Source organism: Emys orbicularis, chromosome 11 (assembly GCF_028017835.1).
Source record: "Emys orbicularis isolate rEmyOrb1 chromosome 11, rEmyOrb1.hap1, whole genome shotgun sequence".
NCBI classification, from domain to species: Eukaryota; Metazoa; Chordata; order Testudines; family Emydidae; genus Emys; species Emys orbicularis.
The window spans coordinates 30,260,680-30,287,953 of record NC_088693.1 but is presented as its reverse complement, the minus strand read 5'-3'; the positions used below and the strand labels follow the sequence as shown (position 1 = coordinate 30,287,953).

Here is a 27,274-nt window from a genome sequence, read left to right as displayed (position 1 = left end):
CATTTTTCCTCAGGACCGGCAGAGCTTCAGTCACATAAGAAAAAACCTGGACTGAGTGAGAATGGAGCAGTAACTAGAAGTCAGTCAAAGTTGTTTGGATAGGAAAGTGGTTTTTGTCCATGACCTACATTAATGGAACTGACTCCATAGTGAGATTTGGAATAGTAAAAGTTTAAAGCAGTGTAAGAAGTCACAATTTTCTGCCCTTTTAGGAAACTCAGCAGGGTATAGTGAATGACCGGATATTATAATCTAGTAAGTCTTTTTCTTCTCTGACTACTATAGATATTATGATCTCAATGTCTGTTCTCTTAAACTGAGTATATATTATTGCTTTTGATAATGACAACTTGTCAAGCACCTGCAGAAATAATCCTGAGTGACAGAGGAGTGTGATTTGTATAATCCTGTAAATATGATTAGACTAGACATATAAAAATATACTGTACATCTCCATATACATGATTATTTATTTCCTATCTAGCCATCTGCTAGACGAAGGTTCTTCAGTCTCTCCAATAGTATGGGAGAAGGACACCGTACAGATGTTTTAAAGACATGTTGAATAAGGTCACTCTGTTCCAAATCACCATGCCTCCTAATTCAAATAAATCAATGTGATATATTAAACTGAGAACTAACGGTCAGAAAGCCATTTTTAAACAAGCGTTGGTCTTCGTGTGTGTTCTAATGATAACGAACATCATCTAGATATATATTGTAAACAAGAGTAACATTCTCTCAACCGTATAAAGAAACATGGAAAGAAAAACGGCAAATCTAAGATTAGAAGCAAAAAAGTTAAATGATTTGCCTGTTCCCTCCAAGGTGGGCCTATATGGATGGGACTCTCAGGAGTTCAGAAGAAAAGTCACCAACAAGGCTGGGTTTCATATCTTGTGTTTGGGCTCCTCTGCAGTGCACATATTTGTAGATGTTTGATTTTATTATAAAGGTTGGGTCCCTGTAAAAGCACTTACTGAAAATCAGGCCTCTTTAAGGTGTCTCAAGTTAGGCACCTGAAAACATGCACCCAAAAATCATTAGATGCTTTAAAAAATATCTTGGTCCAAATTATTTACTGACTGCATGTCAAATCAGTTGCAGTCTGCTTCCCTGACCCCACCTCAACAATAGCATGATGCATTTCATTCTGCATTTAGGATGAAAATACAGAAACAGTTTTGGTAAAGTCACACAGCCACTTCTTTCTACCTAGCAAATCAGAGGGAAAGGCTATGCAGTAGACAGCCGCAGGATCATTTAACCCTTTCAAAAGCATTTCTGGAAAAATAACCCTCAAGAGCACTGCTCAGAACTTCGGTCCCAATAATCTGGGAGTCCAATTTGGTCACTGCTGTCACAAAGTCCGCGATATTTTAGTCCAGTTCTGGACACACGCCTATAGGTTATGTTTTCCCAGCAGAGTTATCTCAAGAGAGTATCTGTACTCAAATTACATCAAGATAGCCTAGTTTGAGTAAGAGGGGTCACGCTGTGAAGTAACAGTCAAGCTGCTTCATCCACACTGTGTGGCATTCAAACTTCTGGAGCGTATCCCATGGTTCTTTGCAATGCACTAAGCTGAACTACTCTGAATTATTTCCCAATAAACTGTGGGAGAACTTGTCCGTCCTTTCTGGGTACATGCTAAGAAATGTGGGAAGGCATTGGAGCAGTAGCAGCAATAAAGCAGAGCTAGCCTGCATCCACACTGCAGAAAAGTCATGTTAGCAACTGACAAGTTGTGCTAACTTGAACTCTAGCCTGTACCCCTTGATAGGCGAAGCAACTTGAGTTAAAAGCACCACCACACTCAAAGGTTTGTGTGTGGATAGAACTCAAGTTACGAAAAATTCTCAAGATATAATCTGAGTTAACTTTGCAGTGAAGATAAACTCAGATTCCATAAGAGTAGTACACATCAATGGTAGCACACATCCATGCCAAAGCATCAAGTCTATATGACATGTATCCACTAGTAATAGTCTAATTCATAACATTGTGTCAGTGTGAGAAACGCAAGAGGATAAGTCACTAGATCCATCTATGCACTGAAAGAATGAAAGAAAAAGGCAAGCAGAATACTCTTGGATGACTCAGGTATATTACCTCATCTGAGCAGATCCTGCCAATAAGGTTTATGAATGAATTTTGCATCGTACTTGTGGCACAGGCAAGGTGAAAAGTAAATAAGTGAGTTCATCTGTGTCCAAACACATGCCAAGGCATGCCCCCCGACTTGACAGATTACGATTTTCCTGAACCACAGCCTTGAAATAAATGACTTCTCTCATAGAAGTACAGACAAGTGGCAGATTTGCTTTTAAAAACTTCTATCAGTGATGTTGCCAACCTTGTTAGTGCAATTAGTCTATCACTTGTTCTTTCACTAAATTCACATGTACTCACTCATTGTGGCCACTTAAAGAGCAGCCCATCTTTCGGTTTCACCACAATGCAGGAGAGGAGGCACAGAAAACAGTAAAAGAAACATCTTAGAGGAAAAGTAAGTTGTTTTGTTAACTGGAAAGGAGAGTAGGGTGCAGAGGTGTTGCACTAACGCTCAGAGGCTATGGAGATAGATGCAATGGGCGAATCTAGATAGATAATATAGACACCACAAAAAGCTGCTGAAATCTTGAAGCCAGTAACCTCTAAAAGGTTCTGCCATACATTCAAATCACCTCAATTTCTCCAATCTTAACTATCCAATTAAACAAAATAAGTCCTTGAAATCCTTACTTGTGTATCTACTTTACTGGATTTGCTATTTCCAATTATGGTTTTGGTAAACCTAATACATTTTGAAACCACTATGAAAATAAGATAACTGCTGCAGAGAAGTGCAGGAATTTGGGAATGTTTTATGATGGAAAGGAAGAGAAACAATCAACATAAGTAAAACGTTCAATACTCAAAAAGAATTAAGGTGCCCAACTAGAAAAGTTATATTGCCATCATCAGCATCTCTTTTGTTTTTAGGGAATTACAAAAGAAAATGGAGAATTCAACTTCAGTGAATGTATAACCCTTATCAAAGGTACACAAGTCATGTACAACTACTCCTACCGTAAAGTTTCTTCAATAGCCAAAATAATAATTAAGCATTCCGTTTGTAAGTAGTAGTCCCATGTTAATCTGGAAGCAGTTTCACACATTTTATGCAGCAGGAGTGAAATCACTTCAGAAAACATAATGAATCTCTAACTTATAAATGCTTGTTCTGGGAACACAATATGTTCTAGAATCCAAGTGAATTTAAAAAAAAAAAAAAAAAAAGGAACAAATTAGCATCTTGCAATACCACGCAAAAATCAGCCTACATTGTCCGAGAATGAATTGACCATAAAGAAAATAAACGGAAGCAATTCCTTATGCTGTTTTTAATATGGTTTATATTTTTATGTCATTGAATACATTTTATAAAATATTATTTATTTCTAAATCATGAAACCTATATTTTTCCCATTCATATATATTCAAGTATATCAAGGATCGACAATTTACTTGAGAATATAGCTCAGTGCAGTAGTCCATGGTAAACAGTAGCTATCTACCAGTATCACCCTACAAGATCCTTAGCATCCCCAATGCCCATTGATTCCAATGAGCTGAAAGCACACTGTGGCTTACAGAATCAGACCCAATATCAGTGATCTACATCTTTAGAGGAAAAGGCACAGAAAACTAGACAGTTTAGCACAATGTAAATCTTACTTTTTAAAAATGATACACTTGCACTGACAAAAGTATTCCACTTCTAAGCTAGTTATGCCACATCTCTACACAAAGTATTGGGGAAAACGTTGCTTATGGTTTCCCCAGAGCAGAGGGAGTCAACTTCACCAGCAGGCAAAATACACCAAGGGTGAAATCCTGACCCCACTGAAGTCAATGGCAAGACTCCCACTGACTTCAACAGGGCCAAGATTGCACCCAAAGAGTGCCTACAGAATATAACCTGGAAGAAAGAGAAAAGCAGTTTGGAAACAGAAGAAGTAAAATGGAACCTATGTCAGACATTTAAATATACTGACTATCTAAACAGAGTTAACCTTTCACAAATGTAAAAGATAAACTTCAGAATATTAGTCCATGAGAATTCAGTAGTTTTAGTTATGAAAATAGTGCCTTATGCATGGTCTTTCTATAATAATGTCCCTTCTAGCATGTAAGTGAACTCTGTTTATAGATACAGAACAGCCTTGTTTGTTTAAATTGGAATTGTTGTGAAGTTAATTGAGAATAAAAGCTGTTTAAAAAGTTGATTTATATTGATTAGTTTTTAACTGTAAGCTGAAAATGGAACCCCCTTAAGAAGGCAACATGCAGAATAAGAAAATGTATCATTTATCAAGACCATTTTGAAACAAAGATTGTGCACATATTTGAATGACATACTGCACACCATTTTCATTCAACAGAATTAAAGGTAGAGAAATTTGAGCTGGAACACTAACGAACATGCTGACAAAAATCATAATGCTCATTTCCACAGCTATGTGCTAGTCAATTTAAAAAACAGTGGCTTCCAAGGCAACTTTACCCATTATATTATTTATCTGCTGTTTCAAAACTTGAGGACCATAATTTTAAAGAAGCACATTTTATTAGGCCATTTTAACAAATATTTTCCCAGTATTTTCAAAAAAGTCTAGTTTTTTTAAGTTGATAGCAATAACTTAACTATTTGTTTTGTTCAACTGACCTTTACGTTTTCTTCATTATGGATTAAATAATCCTTTGTGCATCAGCCTAGAGCTACAATTTTCCCCTTATTACACAGGAAGTATCTGATACACATGAAGGGGGGGAAAAAATCACAAAGTTCTCTATCAATATTTTCTTTTTTCTATGCTATTTTTCTGCGGCTTGTGTCTGTAAAAATGCTGCATAAAAATAAAGAAACAAAATCAGACTCAAGTAACTGTTCAGACACACACCTACACACAAGTCACAGTGAATAGCCAGACAAATACGGCTATTATTAAAATGTAAAAACTATGGGGATGAGATAGTCATACTGTTATTCCTCTACAAACATTATTTCTTTCCTGCCCTTACCCAACATATGCTTAAATCAGGAATGTTGTAGGTGCTATGGGAATCACTGGGATGCCGTCAGGGGTAGGCTAAATAGGATGACACCTATAATTATTTATTTATTTATTTTTAACATGCTGCTCCTGCTTGGTACCACCTTAGCTACCAGCTGGAACATCTCCTTTTAAGGGTACCCTAGCACTGCTCCTTTGTGAGTAGTAGCATACTGACCAAGATCGGGAACCACGACACCGGTATGGCTCTGGTCCAAGCACACACTCCCATCAGCTGAAACAGCTTGCTGATACCACCACCAGAACCACCGCCACCACGATAGTAGTGGCTTAGAGTGCCAAAGTACCTAGTGCTGGCCCTGGAGGATTGGCATCTCAACACAACTCCTTACTACAGAATCTTTAATGCACTGAACGGCCAGATTGTGAGAACTATCACATACTATCCAATAAAGCAAATTTCACTCATCTATTATTTTACAAAAAAAATGCATCTTCACATATTTAAGAGAATGAATTTTACCACTGATTTATGAAGAAACAGTCCTGCAAACACACTATACGCCCAAATATGAAAGATTGTGAAGCCATTTCTAGTATCACCTTCAGACAACTTGCTCCATAACTATTTAGTTCTTAAGTTAAAAGCTTATATGTATTTGGAAAGAGGGTGATTTTAAATGCTAATAAAGGACCAACTTAATTGCTGCAGATACACATTACATGTAAAACCACACTGAAGCGTCCAATTATGATTTTTTGCTTGATATAAAACAGTGGTTTTAAACCTGTGATCCCCTGACCTCTGGGGATACACAGGCTACGTCTAAGATTTCCAGAGGGATCTACACCTCCAGTTTTTTAGGGGTCTGCAAATGAAAAACAGTTGAAAGCCACTGCTATAGAACTACTGGTGTGAGAAATTTATGCTTTGTATAGTATGTATGCTTCTTAAAGATACCTTGATATCTCAAACTAGGCTGCCAATGAAGGACTACCTTTTACTTTCATGGCAATTAAACACTTTTGTATCATCACCCCTAAATCACAGATCAGATTACCAACTTACATATAATACTTCAGGGAAAAGACTACTCCCAGAAGACCAGCTACTGAAATAGACCATATGGGCTTGTCTTCACTGCTAAAAATGTTTGTTTAAAAAAACAAAAACAAAACAAAACAAAAAACACAACTTGGAGTAACCAACATGCATGAGTTTTCCTGAGGTAAAAGACACAGTGAAGACCAGGCACTTTTGTTTTACCGTGAGGTATATTCACTGAGGTCAACCTTATACCCCCAACCTGGAGTGGACCTCTGCAAGTTTATCTCATGGTAAAACAAAAATGACTGATCTTCACTGTGTTTTTTACCTCAGGATCACCCCAATGTCTGAAAAGGGGGAAAAAAAGCAATTTTTCTAGCAGAGAAGAAAGACAAGCCTTGTGCATGTAACAGGAGGAGGAATTGTTTAACAAACTGTGATCTTAGCATGATGCCCTGTCATTAGCAATCGGCCAAAGGAAGTAACAATGCCCTAACAAAGCACCAACTGAAAGTAGAGTGGTCTATATAGGGCACACAGACACAGTAAACAGTGTTCTAAAGTAAGGTCTATCATGGGCACAGATAGGGCAGATGACCCAAGAAGCATGACATGAGAATTACAAGCATTTATTGAAATCAGAAAAATAAACTATGAATTGCAAAGAATCATCTGATACACCTCTACCTCGATATAACGCTGTCCTCGGGAGCCAAAAACTCTTACCGCGTTATAGGTGAAACCGTGTTATATCGAACTTGCTTTGATCCACCGGAATGTGAAGCCCCTTCCCCCGAGCGCTGCTTTACCGCATTATATCCGAATTCGTGTTATATCGGGTCGCGTTATATCGGGGTAGAGGTGTAGTAGATGAAGTATTGTACACTTTTCTAGCACATACACATTAAAGACATCTATTGCAAGTTATGAGAGAAAATTTGATTCTTCTCCAAGTTTGAGATAAAAAGTTATTGACGGCACAAACAGTCTAAACTATTTGTATTGATTTTAAAGGACAACAACAATAAATCAGTTACTATACAAGGCACACATTGCAAAATGTACATAAAGTTATGCAGTCAGACACAGGTTTATTCCTCTATATCCCAAATATTTTGAACAGTTAATAGCATAAGCAGGAACCTGGAGTGCTGTACTTTGATGAAAGACTTGAAATCATAAACCACCACTAATTGTCTTGTTCTTAATCTCTTGTCCAAATGCAAATTATACCTGTACAACAGAACCACCCTAAGATCTATGATCTTGATCCAAAGTCCAACGAAGTCAATGGGAGTCTTTCCATTGACTTCTACAGGGCTTGGATCAGGCTTAAAGAATAACGGAGGAGAACTGAAATTCTTCAGAGCCAGCCTGTGACTAGTCATTTGTATTATGGTACACATAGTTCAATCTGTCACACAAAGGGTTAAGCAAAACATGCAGAATGTAAAGCATTCTGCTGAGGGAACTAGTTTAGTATCAATAAAAATTCACAGGGACAATCATTCAAACTTACAGCTACTGCTAGAGCTCCAAATATATTTTAACATTTACAAGGAAATAAAAAACAAAACAAATGAACATAAAAGGAAAAATATATTCAAGTTATTTAGCATACAGGACAAATTTATATTTTTAACATTCAACTTCCAAAAATAAGGAGGTGAAATAATGTAACTTTTTCCAACAGAAAATAAAGTAAACCAAGATACGTATTAACCTTTCAGCAGTGCAAAAGATACCAGCTAAAGCGTAATTCCACTTTTGATTCTTCTTTAATATACTATACTTAAAAATTAAAGATGTCCCTCTCTGCTATGTATACATCTCATTTAATAAGCCTAGCATCTTCCCAAGTGGTTCAAAATGTATAAGATATCACAAAGCCTTCTGAAACAGCATGAGAAATTGTGTCCTGCTACCAGTAATAATACCACCACCTCTCTCTTCTAAAACGCTTTTCAATACATTGATCTCAAAGCATTTTACAAAGGAGGTCAGTATCATTATCTCTATTTTACAGATGGGGAAACTGAGGCACAGAAAGCTTGCCCAAGGTCACTGAGTAGAACAGTGGCAGAGCCAGGAACAAAACCCACATCTCCTAAGTTCTCTACTCTATCCATTAGGCAACACTGCCAACACAACTGGGGATGGAAAGCTCTTGTTTTGCTTTCATTTTTAAGGAGCACTTCGTCAAGTAGCTTCAGAACAAAACAAGATGTATCAGATTTATTTTAATTTGTGTCTTTGGGTCAGGAGGCACCCTCTTTCATGCACATATGTACTTCAAAATGCAAAGACAGATCCAAAATACATAGGGGAAAGTTGTTGTCATTCTTTTATTTTTCATTTGTCAAACTGATTAACTACCATTGTTTACTAGCCTTGTACACAAAAAGCCTATCAAAATAAAACACAAATACAAGTTTTCTATATTTTCTTTCACTGACTTCAAACTTCTTCAGGGTTAAGTAAGCAAGTTCTTCATGAATGCATCCTTAACAGGGATGATTCTTCCAAGTGAATCCTTAAAACATATGATATAAACCACATTGGATGCAAAGAGAAGAGAATCTTTCTTCCCTATCTCAGGATCTTTTTGCAGCCAAAACTCCCTCCCATTTTATTTGTGCCTTTCCCCGTCTCTCAGCCACAACAAAGTTACTAGAGCTCCTTTAATGGATGAGCTCAAGCCCTGCTATTCTTAGCCACTTGAACAGCTACACATGAATGAAGGGGAAGGAGTTAAGTGTGCTAAGCAGTGGCCTCAGCTCTGCTCAGAAAACCGCAGCAGGTCTGGTGTCCAGAAAAGAGGCTACACACCATGTCCACAACAACTTCAGCAACATGAGACAAGGCCGGCCTCTTGAACTCAGCCTCAGTTCTAATCCAGCTCATTCTTTCTCCAGCCAGTTAGGCCAGTATCTGGTAGTCCAGAGCCGTGGTTCTCAACCAGGGGTATGTGTACCACTGAGGGTACTTAACTCATCTAGATCAGTGTTTCTCAAACTGGGGGACTGCAGTCAACCAGTGATTGGCTTATGTCATCATACATACTATGAGCTGAGGGGTGAAAACATTAGATACCCTCATGTATGATGACATAAGCCAATCACTGGTTGACTGGAGTTAGGAAGCAACTTCCTTTATAAGACAAACCGATGATCCAACCAGTGGATCAAATTCGGTGATGAATCCTGGTCACGTGCCACCTCAGGCACATTGTGCATACTCCAAGAAGAAGATTCCACAACTATCCACTGCAGGTTTGTTGCACCTTCTGAAACATGTGGTACTTACCACCCCCAGAGGCTAAGAATATTGAGTTAGACCATTGCTCTGGCATGGAAACTACTATCAGGATGGATTGATTTAAAATCAAACCTATTTACATCACCAATTTTAATCATAATTTAAATCAACAAGGAGGAAACCTTGATTAAAATCATTGATTGTTTTACACATTTCTACTTTTTAGTTATTTTCCTAAAGAAAGGTTGATTCTCATTGGTTGATAGCTATTAAAACATGTTGATTTGCAACTCAATAAACCCTTTACACTAAATTTGATGTTTCTTTCTGCTAACCTGGAGGACGTGGAGGGATAGCTCAGTGGTTTGAGGACTGGTCTGTTGAACTCACAACCCTGAGTTTAATCCTTGAGGGGGCCATTTAGGGATCTGGGGGGGGAGAATCTGTCTGGGGACTGGTCCTGCTTTGAGCAGGGGGTTGGACTAGATGACCTCCTGAGGTCCCTTCCAACCCTGATATTCTATACACGTTTATTTAAGCAATTATATAGCTTAACATTAATTTCTTCAGATTCCTAATGTTTCCATTTTTATTATGTTAGAAAATGGTGAATGATGCATTCCTTATTTCCTAGATAATTATTCATATTTTATTTATGACGTGTCCAGATTTGAATGGCAATTCAAATTCAATTAAAATGCACAAAATCAGCATTTAAATTGATTTATGAAATATAACTATCTTAAATGTGCTGAATAGATAAGAAAAAATGTTTATCAAAAATTGATCAAAACATTATTTTACATTTAAAACTAACTGATTTATTAAACAAAGGAACTATTATCTGTAGTTAATAAATTGAGCTGATTATTTCTGGTCACCATGTCCTTCAAGATTTTAGAACCGGTAGATTTCATCATCTCACGCCTTGTTTTTATTCATAGATTGGAAGATGAAAACAAGCTTTCCTACTTTTTGGGGGGTGGGGGAGGGGGATTCTTAACCTGAATGAATGAGTCAGTGAACTGAACTAGTTGAATAAACTATAGTGAAGAAAATATTCTCTCTGCAATTGCTGTCAAAAGCTAGTTTAGCACTTCATACTCTAGTTCCAAGTACTTACCAAGTGTCTTCCACCAGGTCAGTGGTTTGACTCGCTTTAAAACTTGGCAGCAAATATGTACTATTAAATTATTTTTGCATTTAATTTAAATTTTTTTAATAGATTATAAAAAGTTTAGGCCTTAACATAGGCTGTCATTATTTCAAATTTAATTTTAAATAGTTTTTTAATAAAGCTGTATTGGATTTTAATTTAAGAATCTGATTTAAATAAAAATCTTTTTTTTTTTAAATCCACCCTGATTACTATGATCCTAACATTTGCCCTTTAGCGTCAGCCATTTTTTTCAGCCAAATAAACATTGTAGGAGGAAGTTTAGAGATATAAAAATTGTCTTGTTTATTACAAAACTGGACATAGATCTGCACAGCCAAACAGACACCACCCTTTCAGTAATTGCACAATAAGTAGTTATTTAGGCATGTCAGGGGAGGATTTCAATTTTCTAAATTAGTTCCTCATCTGTAAAGCTGATGAGCACCTGCAACTCCCATCCAAGTCAGTGGCAGTTGCAGGTGTTCAACATCTTTTGGAATCAGGCCCTTAATTAGCACACATGGGGGCTCAGTTTATGAAGCTAACACTAGTCATATAGAAACACTTATAGCAAGATAATTTTCTAACAGGGCAAAAACAAATCAGGATGCAAGTATATGTACTCTATTTGGATAGACACTCATTAAATAAACTACAATTAAAGGTGTTCACGAAAGTTATTAACATTAGCCTACACTTTCTAGGTGGACGATCACTGGGCATTTTGAAACTGCACCGAGACAAAACTAAGTGTTTTGTGTGGTGATGTTTTTAAATCAAATCAGTTAAATTGGTTAAAATGGATTAGGAATTGACTACCTTAGGGGCATCAACACATATTTAAGCCACCCCTTTCTGTTGCTTTATTGTAAAACTTTAGCTAAATGTAACTAGTTAACTTGAAAATAAACTTTTTGGTGTGAAATAATGCCTTTTGGTATTTTGGAAAAAACAATTATTTGCAGGGATCCAAGTGAGATCTGAGGTGCACTCTTCATTGCTGTGAACTGAGCCATACAGTGACTTTTTTCCTTTTTAATTGAAAGGGGGTTGCACTTGGACACTAGGGAGGGAAGCAGCTTGACATTCAGCTTTGAAAGAAAAGCCTGACACTTTTTAAAGGCAAAAATTACAAACACATTTCCCTCCTCACTTCCCATCCCCCATGAGTAAGACCTGAAGTAGTGGGGGGGATTATTTCGCATCAATGTTGGGCTCCTTTTTATAAGTTCCTAATATTTCTTGGTCTAAAACACCATCTTCTTTTAAACGTTAAATTCACTAAAATGAATACAAAATATTAATTTATTTTTACTGTTATGTAGATTTTCTATAACTTATTTTCTTGCGCTAATCTTTCATTGTGCTGAATTCTGTTCAGTCTTCCTCTTTGACAGCATGTTCTTTCCCCCTTTTCTCTGATCTGCCTCACCATTACTTTTTTCAATCTTTCTTCTAATGTTTGTTTTATTTCCCTCCCTTCCCAATATTCATGTTACCTTTTCACTCTCCATTAAGTTGTTCCCCATACATCTGAAAATGTAGAGGGGGGGGGGGTCAACAACTATGTGTCCAGTTATTCAGTGCTATACAATGCATGACTGTCATAAGAGCCCGGTCCTGCATTCATATTACATGAATGGTCCCACCAACTTCACTGGCACACCCACTTGCATAAGGACTAGTTACATAAGAAAATACAGTACGATCTAACTCATCTATATTAATAGACTAGAAGACCTATCTTTTTAAGGAAAAGAGACTGTAGACAAAAGATCAGGAAGAGGGAAAACAAGAATCTCTGGAGACCTGTCTCCGAGCATTCAAATAAACATCACAACAAGCCATCCAGATAAAACTAAAAAGAAAATTGTTGTTTGAGTTGCATGAAAACCCTTGGTTTGAAACAGCCAAGAAAGACATTTACATTTGAAAATAGGAACCAACTATCTAAGCTGATATTGAAAAGAGTGGGATTCTTCAACTATACTTATGAAATGGATTTTAGAAGGCAGAAAACAGAATGACAAAGAACTGTTGCTTGAGCAGAAATTAGAGAAAATGTACCTAATGTTTTCATATAGGAAACTGATCTACCAAAAGATGGCTTACCTTGGTCTCCTCTACCCCTAAAATTTTCCAACTCCCTTCTAATCCCCTCAGCTCATCTTGCCTTCCCTTCCTACCATTCTCTCCCCTCCTTTGCCCTGATCACAGACACAGAAGTCTCATCTGTTCTCCTCCTCTCCACCACCCTAGTGATCCCCATCCCATCTCCTGATCTCCCTCACACTCATTCTCCTCGCCTGCCATGCAGAGCTCCTTAATCACTTACTCTGCTCTGGCTCTTCCCTTCCTAACACAAATATGTTTTAGTCTTTCCCATCTTAACAAAAAGCCAAAAAAAACCACCCACCTGATGCTCCCCAACTATTTCCCAATCTCTCTTTCATCTCAAACCCCATTTCTACAACTGCAGTTTGGAGTCCCTCCTGCCCAATTCCATTCTAAATCCTCAACAAACTGGTTCTCACCTTACACTCAACCAAAACCGCTCCTTCCAAAACCTCTAATTACCTCTTTTTAGCCAAATCTCCAAACCAGTACTCCATTCTCCTTTACCCATTAGCCACCTTCGACACAGTCAACCATACTCTTCTTGAAATCTGGTCATCCTTTGGCTTCTGTGACTCTGTCCTCTCCCGGTTCTCCTCCCACCTCACCAATTTCTCCTTCAGCATGTCCTTTGGAGGATCCTCATCCCCCCGCCCCTGTTTTTTGTCTGGATTCCACGGGGCTCTATCCTTGGTCTCCTTTTCTCCCACTACACTATCTCATCCACAAAACAATTCAACTACATCTATATGCTGACAACTCACAGATCTCTCTCTCCATTCGAGACTGATCTTCTTCTGTCCAAACTAAAATTTCAGCACATCTTTCTAACATCTCCTCATGGATGTCTAGCTATCAGCTCACGCTCAACATGACTAAACCAGATCTCTATCTTCCCATCCCCCAATCCCTTCCCACTACCTCCTTTCCCCATCACTATGGACAACACCACCATCCTGCCTGTCACTCAGCCCCATAACCTAGGCATTATCTTCTACTCAGACCTCTCTTTAGGTCCTCACACCCAGGCTATATATAACTCTCACACATTCTTTCTGTATAACATCTCTAAAATATGGCCTTTCCTATCCATCTGCACATCTAAAACTCTCATCAGGTCACATCTCCATTTCTACAACATCCTTTTCTCTGGCCCTGACAAAGGCAACCTTGCCCTACTCATATCCTTTCAAAATGCAGCTGCAAAGATCATTTTCCTAGCCCACCACTTGACCACATGATCCCTCTCTTTGCATCCCTCCAGCAACTCTCTTCTCTATCCCAAACATAAGGATATTATCTTCACTTTCAAGGCCCTTCACAGCCTATCCCATCCCTGCCTATCACCTCTCATTCAGTATCAAGCATTTGACTCCTGCCTCCTATCAGCCAATGGTGCCTGCACTCAATTGTTAAATTTTCAAATAAGCACCTTTGCACTTTCTCCTATGCTGCCCCTCATGCTTGGGAGGAAGTCCCTATAAACATCCACAAAGCCACTTCATCGTTCTCCTTAAAACTCTCCTTTTCCGTGATGGCTGGGTAACAAACAAGAGGAATTGGAACTGTCCATTTATGAGCATAAACTCAATCTAGTGGGTATTACTGAAACCTGGTAGGATGATTTGCACAATAGGAATCTTAACATCAATGGTTTTAACCTATTTAGGAAGAATAAAGTGGGCAAAAGCGGGAAAGTAGCACTTTATGTAAACAATGGCATTTCCTGTTTCTGAGTCACTGATAACTCAGAAGAAAATGATCTTGAATGCTTATGGATCAATGTCTTAACATTGAAAGTACAAGATGGGGTATTAGTTGGTGTCTGCTATAGACCACCAAATCTCACTAGATAACAAGATAACCACCTCCTTACACACCTATCTATAATGTGCATGGGGGAAAAGCTGTGTGATCATGGGAGACTTCAATTTGAGTGACACATGCTGGAGGTCTCATGAGGCCAGTACTAAAACATTCTTGGCATTTCTAAACATTATTAACTCAGAAACTGTTTCAACTAACTTGGAGAAATTCTACATTAAATCTTGTCCTAACAGATAAGCGGAACTTATCACAGAACAAAAAATTAATGGTAGCTTAGGTACAAGTGATCATGACTTAATCACATTTATAATGTGCAAACAGAGTAAAGTCCAGACCAGTGATATTTATACTCGGTGCTGTTAAAGGGGCCAAATTCACAAAGCTGAAAACAATTGTGAGCCAAATCAACTGAGAGGAAGAATTTAATCAGAAAAATGAGAATATCATTGGGAATCATTAAGAACACGTTACTACATGCCCAGAAGGCCAAAATCGAGAAAGAAGGCTATATTAGTGAAAAACTGACCCTGGTTTAGAGGGGGAGTGAAGGCAGCTATAAAAATAAAATATATATCTAATGGAAAAAAAGGTGAAGTTGATAGTAACAAGTATAAATCCGGAAGCTAGGAATTGTAGAAAATTGATAAGGGAAGCAAAGGACACAAGGCGACATCTACAGCCAGCAGAGTTATGGACAATACAAAAGAGGTTTTTTTAAATAGATTAGGAACAATAAGTCCTGACAATAGTATTGGTTCATTACTCGATGGAAATGGTAGAATTATCAATAATAATGCAGAAAACGCAGAAGTGTTCAATAAATATTTCTGTTCTGTATTTGGGGAAAACACAGATAGTTTCATTCTGTCTTTCCATTCGACTAGTATCTCTGAAGGATGTTAAACGGCAGATACTAAAGTCAGACATTTTTAAAATCAGCAGGTCCAGATAACATGCATCCAAGAGTTTTAAAAGAGCTGGCTGAGGAGTTCACTGGACTATTAACATTGCTTTTCAAGAAGTCTTGGAGCACTGGAGAAGTTCCACTAGACTGGAAGAAAGCTAACGTTGTGCCAATTTGTAAAAAGGGTAAATTCGATTACCCAGTTAATTATAGGCCTGTCAGCCTGACATCAATCCCAGGCAAGATAATAGAGTGGCTGATACGGGACTTGATTAATTAAGAATTAAAAGGATAATGTAATCAATACAAATCAACAAGGGCTTTTGGAAAATAGGTCCTGTCAAACAAACTTGATTTTTTAATGAGATTACAAGTTTGGCTTATAAAGGAAATAGTGTTGTCATAATAGACTTAGATTTCTGTTAGGCATTTGACTTGGTACTGCATGACATTTTGATTAAAAAACTAGAATGATATAAAATTAACATGGCACACATTAAATGAATTAAAAATTCACTGAAAATCTCAAAATATAACTGTAAATGGGGAATGGTCATCAAGCAAGTGTTTCCAATGGGGTCCCACAGGGATCAGTTCCTGACTCTATGCTGTTTAACATTTTTATTAATTACTTGGAAGAAAACAAAATCATCACTGATAAAGTTTGCAGATGACAAATTGGGAGAGTGGTAAATAATGAAGAGGACAGGTCACTGATTCAGAGCAATCTGGATCATTTAGTAAACTGGGCACAACCAAACAATATGTGTTTAAATACTGCTAAATGTAAATATATACATGTAGGAACAAATAATGTAGACCAAACAGGATAGGGGACTCTATCCTGAGAAGCAGTAACTCTGAAAAAAATTTGGGGACCATGGTGGATAATCAGCTGAACATGAGCTCCCAATGTGATGCTGTGGCCAAAAAAGCTAATGCAATCCTGGGGTGCATAAACAGAGGAATCTCAAGTAGGACTAAAGAGATTATTTTACCTCCGTATTTGGCACTGGTACAACCACTGCTGCAATACTGCATCCAGTTCTGGTTCCCACTATTCAAGAGGGAAGTTGAAAAATTGGAAAGGGTTCAGAGAAGAGCCACGAGAATGAATGAAGGATTAGAAAACATGCCTTATAGTGATAGATTCGAGGAGCTCAATCTATTTAATTTAACAAAGAAAAGTTTAAGTACCTACATGGGGGAAAAAATACTTAATGGGCTCTTCAGTCTAGCAGAGAAAGGTATAACATGATCCAACAGTTGGAAGTTGAAGCTAGACAAATTCACACTGGAAATAAGGTGTAAATTTTTAACAGTGAGAGTAATTAACCATTGGAATAATTTACCAAACATTGTAGTGGATTCTCCATTAATTTTTAAAACAAGAGTGGATGTTTTTCTAAAAGGTCTGATCTAGGAATTATTGTGGGGGAGTTCTATAGTCTGTTACGCAGGTCAGATTAGATTATCACAATAGCCCCTCTGGCCTTGTAATCTATGAATCTATGAAAACTGGACAACAGCTAGGTGACTGCAGTGCTGAGACCACAGCCTATCATGCTATTGTCTTATTGTTTCCCTGTATTCCCCCAACAGTCTCTATATGCATCTGTTGTCTTGTCCTATACTTAGATTGTAAACTCTTTGAGACAGGGACTGTCTTTTGTTTTGTGTTTGTACAACATGTAGCACAAAGGAGTCCTAGTCATAAGTCAAGACCCCAAGGTGCTATGATAACACAACAAACAATTAATGATAGATGGAATCCTGAAGACACATTAGTGGTTAGCCTTCCATGGAGCATTCAGTACATTAATTTTCAGGACACTAATTCAGAATGCTAACAAAGCAATGCAGCATATCATTATTATATCAACGGGAACATTTTTAACATCTCTATAGAAATTGTACAGTAAATCCAAAACACAGAATTCTGTACCATTACAGTAGTACTTTATATAGAATCACAGAATATCAGGGTTGGAAGGGGCCTCAGGAGGTCATCTAGTCCAACCCCCTGCTCAAAGCAGGGCCAATCCCCAACTAAATCATCCATATTTATTATATAAAGACAGGAATTTACTCTTAAATGCATAATAGTTTAGATGACACTAAGTTATTAGGAGGGCCTACTTCAAGAATCATGAAAGTAACTACTATGCTTACACACATGTACAAATATATATGCAGCAACTGGAGCTTATCCAAGCTTTAATTTGATACAAAGATAAAACGTATAAGGGAATGCATGGAAATATAGAAACAAGGACATAGACACTTGACTATGTCCTTAACTGTTAAACCTAGATATCACACACTAAGTAAAAGTTAACAACTAATCTTCAGTCATTGTCCCTTACTGCTGAACATTTATGATAATATATTACTTTTTCCCTAAATCACTGAGACATAGCACAGCTCTGTTTGGCTAATACTGCAATTAAAAATATACTATGCCATTGAATATACTATACACACAATCTGTTCCTTAATTAGTATGTAGAAACATGCCCCATTTTGACATAGCACATTAGTTGTTCTGCCTGTGTTTTCCTCCTGGTCATCCATGCTAGCCCTCCATGCTAGGCCACATAACAGCTCCACTCCTTCCAAAGTCCAAAATATACATGGAGTCTACCCAAAAAAATCCAGTACAAAAATTCCACACACTGAAATCCACAATATACATGAACAAATAAAAACTCATCCTTTACCTGGAAGGGGCCCTGTTAAGAGCAGGCTTCCCAGTTCTTAGCCACAGCCAACCTTCTCTGCTCACAGTAAGAGCTCAAAGTCTGCTCTCCCTCCCACTAAGGCAGCAGCTGAGCTGGGCTCTCCCTTTTTAACTCCTCCCTCAAAGAATGACACCAGCTTCAGATGTCACTGCATGGGGCTGATTTGGCCTCTATTAGCCTAATAACCCTTGCTCCCTAATATGACATTTGTACACCCCATCATCACATGTTGTCATACAAATGAATATGTAGCACTGCAGGTACTGTACCTACTGTTTTAGGATTTATCTAGAATTGGGAAATTTATGTAGTTACACCAAATAATGTAGATAAACTCCATGAGTGCAAGCCCCATCTTACATTGGTGCTGCGTAGCTACATTGGTGCAAAAAATCCCTATATAGAAAGAGCCTGTGATTGATTGCTCACCCACGCCAGTCTTGAAAGGGTTAAGGTAGGCTAGATGGGCCAATTAACTGCATAGGTTGCCCCTGGAGGGGAGCCAAGGATCAATAATGCTTAATTAAGGATGAAGCTTACCTAGGCAGGAACAGGCAGGGATTCAATAAAGCTAAGAAGCAGAGAACAGAGAGGCTTGCAGGGGGAAATAATCAGCAGGAGGGATGTTGGTTAGAGATTACAGGGTTGGAGAAGTAGCCACAGAGCAGAGGAATCTCAGATAGGTAGTAAACCCAGAGGTGCTAGAGGACAGGGAGAGGAAGTAGAACAGAGCTCAGAGAAGTAGCAGCTAAGGGTACGTCTTCACTTACATCCGGGTCCGGATGTAAGCAATCGGTTTTCTGAGTTCGATTTATCGCGTCTGGTTAAGACGCGATAAATCGATCCCGGATCGATCCCGGAAGTGCCCCGGATCGATCGCTGGTACTCCAGCTCGGCGAGCGGAGTACGCAGCATCGACGGGGGAGCCTTCCTGCCGCGTCTGGACCGCGGTAACTTCGGACTAAGGTACTTCGAATTCAGCTACGTTATTAACGTAGCTGAATTTGCGTACCTTAGTCCGAAGTGGGGGGGTTAGTGTAGACCAGGCCTAAGTCTAGAAGTAGATCATAGTTGCAGAGCATAGGGTCTCTGGGCTAGAACCTGGAACAGAGGGAAGGTCTGAGGCCTGGTCTACACTGGGGGGGAATCGATCTAAGTTACGCAACTTCAGCTACGTGAATAACGTAGCTGAAGTTGACGTACTTAGACCTACTCACCATGGTGTCTTCACTGCGGTGAGTCGACTGCTGCCACTCCCCCGTCGACTCTGCCTGCGCCTCTCGCGGCGGTGGAGTACAGGAGTCGATGGGAGAGTGCTCGGGGGTCGATTCATCAGGTCTAGACTAGAAGTGATAAATCGATCCCCGTTGGCTCGATCGCTGCCCGCCGATCTGGCGGGTAGTGTAGACATACCCTGAGTTCCCTTATCAGCCAATAGAGAAGTGGCACAGCCTTGGATGTAGAACAGAGAACTGCCTGGAACAGCAAGGGACAGCTTGCCTAGAAAGACACTAACAGCCATTCCTCCCACCCCCTGAAGGGGAGAACTAAAGTGACCTGGATGGAGGGACAAGTAACAAAAAAGATTACTATCAAGAGTCCTAGAAGGTGATATTAAAACAATGGGCTGAGCGACTGCTGGAAGGGACATCTGATCAGTGGTGAGTTAATTCCCAGATAAGCCATGAGGCAGTGCCGTAAGTACTGAACCCTGCTACAGAGCCTTACATACATGGAGAGCAAACCGAGAACATAGCTCTCCCACTCCGCTAGCTAATGTTGTATTATTTGAATAGTTAGAAAACTGTGGCAAATGTGGCAGTATTAGGTCCATAAATGTGCAATGTTTCAAATATAACCTCAGTGGGGAAAAAACCCTCCTGTAATATAAGTTAAAAAATGAAATTATTACATTCATTTTTGTGGTTTAAAGTTAATCATCTACACATTCAGTGACATCGGAAGCAGAATTAGCCAAGCATTCTTGCCCCAACAATAAACTTTTATGTACAAATGAATCTTTTGAACACAAAAAAAACTTGGTCACTGAAAACTGCATAATGAAAATACTTGGTTATGCAATTTTGGATTATGCAACTTGAGACCATTTTTGAAAATATGAACCACGAGCCAAATCTTTTGCTAGTGTAAGCTGGTAATTTAAGCCAGTGGAATTATGTTGATTTACACCCATTGAGGATCTGCTGCCTGGTCTCTTCATAGCTATATAAAGAATCTGATAATGTTGAGGAATTCAAGGATCTAATAGCATGAAAATGACTTATAAATACATAAAATGATAGTTCTTTTCAGATTTGTCATTCTCTGTGAGCAGAGTAGATTTTTTAAGAGTGAAACAAAATTAAACTAAAATGTAACTGAGATACTATTTATCAGATAAGTCGTCTTCTTCCTCTTTCTTGCCATTTCCCTATTTGGAGTCAGCAACTTTTATAGCCTTCTTCCAAAACTCATGCTTGTATGCCTGGCTGTCATACAATTGGTCTCCCTAAGGTCTGACTAACATCTGGTCAATGTTCTGAGACTTTAGCTTTCCCCTTGGTCGTCTTCCATCCACAATCACTGCAAGAGCCATCCTACCAATATAACTCCCGGGTCTCCGCTAGATATGCCCATACTAACATAGCCTAACCTGATACCAGACACCTCTATGTTATTGGGGAACCAGGGTGCAGTATCCAGCCAGACTCATGAAAGACACCCCCACCCCAGCCTCTGCTTAAACCAAAACCCATCAGAGGGAAAAAAAACTTGCAGAGAGCAGTGAAGGGCGTTGGGAGACGCACCTGAACCCCTTCAGACAAGGGTGACAAAATTAAGACCTCTCCATTAGCATACAGAATGGTCAGCAGAGACAACTTCCCATGCCTCATCTGCATGAAAGATGGGACAGGAAGACATCTCAATTTACATACAGAATGGAGAACAGAGAACCGCACTGAACTCTGGGACCAGAAAAAGCAGGGAAGCACTGCATCATGGGAATCTCTGCTCCAGATGCTAATGAACCTACGCCTGCACACACCCAGCTCAGCAGTTATCAGACCAATTCTAGTAATGAATCCTTAATTGATATCCAAATACTGAAGCAGCCTAGTTGCATTGTGAGCTCCCTGGAAGAAAACACCACCCATAGCCAAGAGTGATCAGCTCCTATTGTCCAGCCTAAAGAAAACCCTTGAGTCATCAACAAATCTAGTGTTCTCCCTTGGACCATTGTATTTTCTCTACAAAAATCCCTACTTACCCTCTAGTCAGGGTTCTGATGCTTAGATCCAAACTATGCATCAGTTCCACTGGGACTCCATGTTCTCCTGACTGATCGTGCTGGGGACTTTGCCTGTCTCCTGCCCTCAGGATCCTGAGCTACAACCATCACCTGGGAACCCCGACCAGTTCAAGCATCAGGGAGCAGCGAGATCCCCTTCTCTTTCTCTCTCTCTGTTTTCCTTTCTACCTTAGGTATTAACCTTTAATAATGTATGTTATGTTGGTTAAGCTCTCCTTGTGTAGTTATCACTATTATTCAATAAAAAACTTTTATGGTTAAGTTGGTTGCTTCTCTCTCTCTTGCTGAACTTTACTCTTTTGTGTTTTTAGCTTCCCCCATTCACTCTACAGCAACGCTTCTTTTACCTAAGCTAAAGATCCCTGCAGCGCCCAAAATACTGTGGGGTTTGCTCATCAAGTAGGTTACTGCCAGTACAATTGTGTTGTGAGCGTGGGGATAGGGACATGCTGAATCTGGGACGCATAAATAAGGGTAACAGCTTGAAAGTGCTGCTTGACCCAGTCCATGGAGCCCAGGGGCATATAAGGAGAGGCAGCTTGAAAGTGCTGCTTCATCCAGCCCAGTGAGTCCAGAGACATATAAGGGGTCAGCTTGACAGTGCTGATTGACCCGGTCCGCTTAGACTTGCTCTGTTAGTGTATGTGTGGGTGTGTGGGGGTTCATCCGGTTCTGGGGCTGGAGAAACCCAGCCTTAGGGAACCTAGGTCCTGCAGGATAGCTCCATTGGGAGGGGACTTGCAGAAGGGAGAAGTAGAACTCCATATGAAAACACAAGTGACACAAGCAATACATTGATAGAATTACAGAAGCCCCTTCCCCAGAAGAGTAACCTGAATAAATGAGCATACCCCAAAGTAATGGGCAAATCTGGTAACACACCTCTCTCAATTTGTCTTCAGTTGAGGCAACCCACATTAGGTCCACCACAACCTCATTTTGTTTCCTCTCACAGAGTGTACAACCATTTGACCATCTCAACATCTTCATTTCCGTGGTGGAGAGCATACTCATTTCTATTCTTGTGGCTGGCCAAGTCTCTGTTCTATACATATAGGATGGGTCAAGTTACAGTTTTATACACTTTTAACTTTATTGGCATCTTTTTATCACAGAGACATTTCCTGCCATTTGTACTAACCAGATTTGGTACGATGCTAGGCATTACTCAGGAGGGTACCATATTCAGCAACCATTGATCCTAGGTATTTAAATTCACTTATCTGATAAGTGCTATCTATAATACTACCAATCAGTACTCAGAAGATGGGCCTAACTAGCCTAAGATGACAAACCATATAGCCCCAGTAGCAATCAGCTAAGTGGAATCTATACATATACACTATCTATATATCTATACACACATGGGATCATGGAATGAAAGACCCAGCGAAATGCACAGAGCCCATGAAAGTAACAGTTACAATTCCAGTGGAAAGTCAAAGTCTGAATTTCCTGACCTCAGACAATTTAAATCTCAAATCTGTTGCATTCAGTATTTTTACTTATACAAAATTAATATATAGCATCAATGATACCTCTTATATGTTCTCAAGAATTTTCCTAGGATGGACCACATCTAAATAGAGAGACTATCTAATGGACAAACTCTCCTGCCATTTGCAATCAAACACCTCCCCTTTCATTCATAATCACATAACTGTCTTGTAGCAACTACAGTGATCATTACATGGGAAAGTAATATTAGGAAAGTATTTAATATATTTTAGCTGTTTTTTAAAGTGACTTAGCAGCTGGAAATAAGGAAAGCCAGCACAATATGACCAGCCAGCTTTCTGCAGACCGCCAGCAAATATTCTCAAACTTTGATCCAGAGAGTGTGTGTATGGGTATATATGTGATGGGGGGGGGGGGGAGGGAGGGGAGAGAGGGAGAATATAAGAATAGCATCTGTGATAAGTATGGGTAAGAATCACAAAGTAGAATGATTCTGAGACCAATGTCACTACTGCAATAATATCTGTACAAGCGATATCCAGGGCTTGACAATTTCAGTCACCGGAGACAAGGAAACTCTCCCTCATAAATTAGGAACCATAAGAATTAAGATTTTATATAAAAATAATCTGCCCCTTATGGTCATGAAGATGAATTTCCAAATGTGAACAGTGTTGTCTGAGTCTACAAACAGAACTCCAGTGCCCTGCTACTTATTCAGTGCTTTTTCAAATAGCAGTAGTGTGAAATTGTATGCGGATATTGAGAAAAAGCAGTGCAAGTGCCTAGTCTTGTCAATTTCATTCTGTTGCTGCTTGAGAAAGCTCTAAGCAACAGCAGTAGGCACTGGGGTTGAGAGGAAAGCAAGTTCCCCGACAACAAAAAACAAGACAGAGGATGGAGAACATGCAGCTGCTAGGGGAAAAGAAAGAGAACTATTTTTGCCCCAACAGTGGAGAAAAGTGAGAGTTCGAAGACAGAGACAGCTCCTACTTCTTACCAGCAGCCCGGGTACAGGGCTAGCTTCAAGTTTATCTTTGGTATCAGCCTTTCTGTAGGTTTAGTCCTATGGAAGGTAGATCTGATAAAATTTTCAAGCCTCGGGAAATAACTCATATAATTGAAGGTGTGTACTAATGGCCTTCACACCAGACACTTCCCTAGCAGTTAGTGGCTGGCTAGAAGAGAGAAAAGCTCAAGGAAATCCACCTGGTCATTAACTATACAGAAATACCCAACTCAAAAGCTTTTATTCCATGAAAATCTTTTTTTAAATTCAAATTAAAAATAAATTCCCTTTATTTTCAAAAGTTCAGCAATGTTACCATGGATATGGTATTCTGTGGCCAGTATCCATCTTCCTAGCAGTTAGATTTGTATGGTATCCAATAGGAAAGCAAGACTCAATCAATGTTCCATTATGTTTATTAGTTTGTTATAGAACATTTACTTTTTTGTCAATTAGAATTTTAAAAAGAAGTGCAATATATAACAGACATTTTTAGTAGAGACAACACCTTAACTATAGTGGAATGCTTCATTTGCAGAAAAGTTAACCAAATAGATTCCACAATGTTTAGGGAATTGTCTGAAATGCCACTATATAAAACAAGAGCTTCAGAATACTAAGAAATCCTAAGTGTACTTAACTACTGAAAGGGATGATGACATAAAGCAAAAAGAGATAGCTACAAGGGACCTTATACAAGTTTGTTATATATCATCAATTTTAAAAACTCTTAAGAAGTAACAACTGAAGTTTTTGTTACAGAACACATTCCACTGTGAAACTCCTGTTTAATCGTTTGATCTGAATGGATGAGTATCCCCAAGAAATTTATAATAATCTATTAGGGTTGTAAAAATGAGATCTTTTGCAAGTATGGGTTAATGCGTAAGGATGGTTTATATAACTTTGAGTGATTACACTTAATTTCATAACAAGTATATTATCCTGTTCTTGGTTTGTTTTTAAAACCACTGAGCAACACTTTGCAGTGCCTTTTTTTTTTTTTTTTTTGCCCTCACTGTATCCACAACTGCAAATATAAACTTACATCAGAATTAAATGCTGAAGCAAAAAAAGTCACTTGCTGCCTACAAAAGTGTCGACAAGTCCATTACAGTTTTATCTAGGAAGCAAGAGGCAATGCAATCCATCTGAGTTATGACACCACAAAATTTAGTAACTGAGTCCTGAAGAAGTGGCCCCTCATGCATAAAAATGCCTTTTGATGATAACTCAGAGAGGAAATGTTTTCACCCCAGCTGTGCTCTTATTTGATTCTGCCAAATAACAAGAAGGTGATGTGGAGTAATTCCTGTAGCCCAGTCAGGATAGCAGCTGCTTGGCAATATACGTTGTGCTGCCAAGCCTTGTTTTATTATTTTACATGTACATATAATATTAAATTATCTATCAGATTACTTACTAGTGTTCCCATGAGTGCCCTCTCCAAAAAGCTCTGCCAGCCCACTGTATTTAAATGGAGTTGGGTGGTATGCTTCAATTTTTCTCCCCCAGTAACCCTCTTTATTTTATTATTAGCAATGCAGGCAACTTAAAGCAAAGCAGCTTTAAAAAAAAATAGCAGACACTTACAAAGCAGAAATTTGCTGGCAAGGAGCTTAGTCAGGCTGTTGCTCCCTGAAACACTAGGAACTGCTCAGTAATACTAGCCGATGCTTCCAGCAAGGTCTTTACCGCCTAGGATGGAAGAGAAGGTGGATGCAGCAGCAGTGGGGCTAATGCAGCTTCCAGCCAGCAGCCTCAGTACCTGCACCCTCAGCTGCGGCTCATGGGCTTTCTAGGTACCAGGAAACGCGGAAGTCCACGGGGGTTGGGCCGGGGCCGCCGGATTAACTGGCGTCTCCTTCGCCCAATGGAACGGCAAAGCGCGAGCAGGAGGCGGAGGATGAGAGCTTTGGCGCTGGGCCCGGGCTTGCAAGGAGCACGGCCCGGCCCGTGCTAACAGGCTGCTGTTGCCCTGCACCGTGCCCGGGAGGAGCTAACGCCACTGAGTGCAGATTAGAGCGCCAGCAGGATCTAGCCGTGACACCTTGCACTGGGGCCTATGCACTAGTGCATCCCCCTTAACAGCCCCCACTAGGCCCAGATGCAACCTGATTCTGTGACTATTTATACCTCCCCCGTCGGCCTGTCTTTGTCCGCGCACGGCTTGGAGCTGTTGCCTAAAGGAAGCGACTCTTCCCCGAGCAGGGAGGGTAGGCTCCCCACTAGGCCCTGTGCAGCACTGTCCCCCGCTGCCCCGGGATGCAGGAATCCGTGCATCTCCCTTACCGTGCTTCTTGCTGCTTCCCAGAAGCTGCTTTTCCTGCTGCACTTGCCCGTCCACCAGCTAGTTCAACACGCTTCCAGGCAGCACGAGGCGTGTCTTCTTGTAACCAGACACTGAAAAGTAACCTCCTCCTGCTGCTGCTGGAAGGAGCGGTGAGGGGAACAGCGTAGAACTGTCCCTGCTCTGGCACTGGCAGCGGCTGCTGCTGCGGGCGGGCGGGTGCGCCCGCTCTGATTCCCCCCGACCTCCTACCCCGGACCCGGGTCTCTGGCCACAGTGGCCAGTCCTGCTCCTCCACTCCCCACCTTGCCCTGTTTTGTTGGTTTTGTCCCCTTGCTGCAATTTGGATTTGCTGCCTCCCCTCTTGTGAGGGAGGGCGCATGCCTTGACGCCCCTTCTCTCCCCTCTCTCTGCTCCCATATGCCCAAGAATACCCCCCCCCCTTCTTGGGAACACAGGGCCTCCTCTCACCGTTTGTTTCCCCTCTTCCCACCGGTGTTTGCCTTGAGCTCTTACCCCTAGCCATCCCCATGCAGCCAGGAGGGGCAGGTCACTAATACTCCCCTGGTTCTTTTGTTTGGCCCCTCACTCTGCTCTGTCTAGGAAGGAGGGAGTGCTATCGTTTTTGTTAACTGCCCCCATTTTTCTTCCACCACCGTGGCAAGCCCCCACGCTCCCCTATAAGGCTTCTGCCCAGGTGGCCCAGATGAGTCAGAGGCTGAGGGGGGAAGGGGATTCCCGGTCAACATTTGTTGTCCTCACTCCATGACATCAGCCTTCCCTTCAAGGACAAAGGCTCCACTGTCAGAACTTTCTCTTCTTCTAAGGGCAAAGGCAAGGACCTACCAGAAAGACCTCTTGATCACTGCCACCCCATCTACTGGGGCTGGGGTTGCTTCTATCACCACCACCTCCAGACTTTTCACCCACTCCATAAGTCCAGGAGTACACAGTCCTAGGACCATGTGGCTGCATCCCCCAGAGCCACTGATATTACCAATTTCTCTCTGCCTAGAGCAGCTGATGCCCCTTTCTCAACCTTGACAGGAGGACCAGGTTCTGGCAGATAGCTTTCTGTTCCTGGTGGCTATCTAA

General features: G+C 40.1%; 1 protein-coding gene across 1 annotated transcript in view; it reads right to left on the bottom strand.

The window, feature by feature from the left end:
• GPD2 (glycerol-3-phosphate dehydrogenase 2) overlaps positions 1–26,259 on the bottom strand; it is a 124,235-nt gene extending 97,976 nt beyond the window's left edge. Inside the window, exon 1 of the mRNA XM_065413229.1 lies at positions 26,182–26,259. The gene's annotated coding sequence lies outside the window, so the exon portion shown is untranslated. The remainder of the gene's footprint in view (positions 1–26,181) is intronic.
• Positions 26,260–27,274: the final 1,015 nt, after the last annotated feature.